Source organism: Malus domestica, chromosome 02 (assembly GCF_042453785.1).
Source record: "Malus domestica chromosome 02, GDT2T_hap1".
Lineage (NCBI taxonomy): Eukaryota > Viridiplantae > Streptophyta > Magnoliopsida > Rosales > Rosaceae > Malus > Malus domestica.
This window is the reverse complement of record NC_091662.1, coordinates 34,027,584-34,030,092: the sequence shown is the minus strand read 5'-3', so window position 1 is coordinate 34,030,092 and position 2,509 is coordinate 34,027,584.

Below are 2,509 nucleotides of genomic sequence, written 5' to 3'. Positions count from 1 at the left end.
ATTGAAAATAAAAGCCTAAAAAGTTAGAAAATCAGTAACATCCTCTTATTTCCTGACACATCCAATACTGTGATAATATCTAGTGTACTGTGTACTGTGGACATCCCATCAGCACAGTTGGCTATCGAAGGGTCTGCTTCTATCGCTTCAACTAAATATTTGGAAATCCAGAGGTTTGGGGTTATGCATGTGACGGAATAAATTAACTTTACCCTTTTCACCACCAAAGAAGAAAATATCGGTGATATCGGAAATATCAGTAGTCCGAAAACACGGAAATATCGATGGAAATATCGGTAAAATATCGATATCGATAAAAATTACATGGAAACCACGGAAATTGTAAGAAAAACTTGGAAATTTTTATTGAAACTTTGCAGGATGTTTATTTAGTCAATTATCTATTAGTTTATCACAAAAAATTGGAAGGAAATGCATTGCATGATGGATTTAACAGATTTAAGTTGATTATATAGCAAGCTGGCAAACATTGTAAGTGTAGAAAATATGTAGTAATTAATAAAATAAGTTTAAACACACCATAATCATTTATATATAATGAATTAGTACAATATTTTACACTTTATACATTGTATGGTAAGATACATGAGTGACTTAGCATCACATAGAATGAACGTGGTGAGTAGTTCAAAAGTAGATACTTGAAAAGAAATTAATCAAATTTTAGTATGATGTAATTATTTGGACTTGATTTAAAATAGAAATTAATCATATATAATATATGTAACTGAAAAAAAAATAATCAAATTTTAATATGATGTAATTATTTGGATTTGATTTAAAATAGAAATTTATCATATATAATATATGTAACTGAAAAAAAAATAATCAAATTTTAATATGATGTAATTATTTGGACTTGATTTAAAATAGAAATTTATCATATAGAATATATGTAACTGAAAAAAAAATTAATCAAATTTTAATATGATGTAATTATTTGGACTTGATTTCTCTTTATACATATATTCTTCTTCCTATTTTCTAGTATTTCAGTTTAGTAAGTAATTTTAAATTTCGGAGACGAAATTCTTTTAAGAGGGGTAGATTGTTACACCCACCCCCAATTTAAATTGTATTTTCATTTATCTTACTTTTAAAATTATTTTTTGATCTTAATAGGTGTGCCCAGGGCCCACCTTGCTTTTGTGTCACCGTCTCTCTTTTCTCTCAGATCTCTCTTTTCCCTCACTCTCTCATCTCTACCGTGCTCTCTCTCTGCACTCTCTCTGCACTCTCTGCACTCTCTTCTTTTCCCCGTGAACCAACCCACACGCCACACCCTCACTTTCACACCACTTAAACGGCGACACCCCCTCATCGCTCTCTGCACTCTCTCCTTCTCCCCGTGAACAACCCTCATTCTCCCTCTTCGCCCTCTCTGCACTCTCTGCACTCTCTGCACTCTCTCCTTCTCCCCGTGAACAACCCACACCCTCACTTCCACACCACATCAACGGCGACACCACCTCATCGCCATCTCCGTCTCTACGTCTCTGTCTCTGCCTCGGTCTCTCCGTCTCCGTCTCTCCCTCAGTCTCTCCGTCTTCGTCTCTGCCTCGGTCTCTCCGTCTCCGTCTCTCCCTCGGTCTCTCCGTCTCCGTCTCTGCCTCGGTCTCTCCGTCTCCGTCTCTCCCTCGGTCTCTCCGTCTTCGTCTCTCCCGCGATCTAGATCCTTCTTCTTCGATCTGGTTTCTGGATCCTTCTTCTTCGATCGGGTTTCTGGATCCATCTTCTTCGATCTCTCTTCTCCCAAACACACACACACACAGAGATCGCCGTTGATCGTGGCTCAGGCGAAGTCAGAGGTGCGCCGCGGAGCAAGGATCGTTCGTATTCCGCTTCGTCAGGTGAGATTCCATGAAACCCTAAACCCTAATCTCTCCGACTTCACCTTGCCTTGAATCGTTTGTATATTTGTGAAATCTGATGTATATTTGTGAAATTAATGTTAAGATTTGTGTTTTTGCAAGGTTTTTGGGACGAAACCGGCCCGGGAATCGCCCCACGGTCTCCGGCGTTCTTCTCCGACGTCGCCTCGGATTCCGATTCCACCGTCCATGGATATTTCGCCGATAATTTCCAAATATCGCGATATTATCGATATTATCGATAATATCGCGATATTTGGCCGAAAACCCCACGGAAACCAGTTAAAATATCGCCGACCGGAAAAATCGATATTATCGGCGAAATATCGCCGATAATATCGATATTTAAATCTGTGTTCACCACAAGCCTGTCCCCAGATTCCTGCACTCTTAAGTACTTGCTTGGTATTAGAAATGGGAGATTCAAAACATTTTTGAGCAAAATGCTTATTTGAACTTTTTTTTTTATTTCCTCCGTTTTTCTTCTCATCTTACAGCATTATACAATAAAAATAAACGTTTATTTTCTAAATCATGTTTTAAAGATCAAATATGTTGAAACTCAACTAAATTTAAAATTGTGTAGTAATTTAACTGTTAATTAAAATATAAACGAA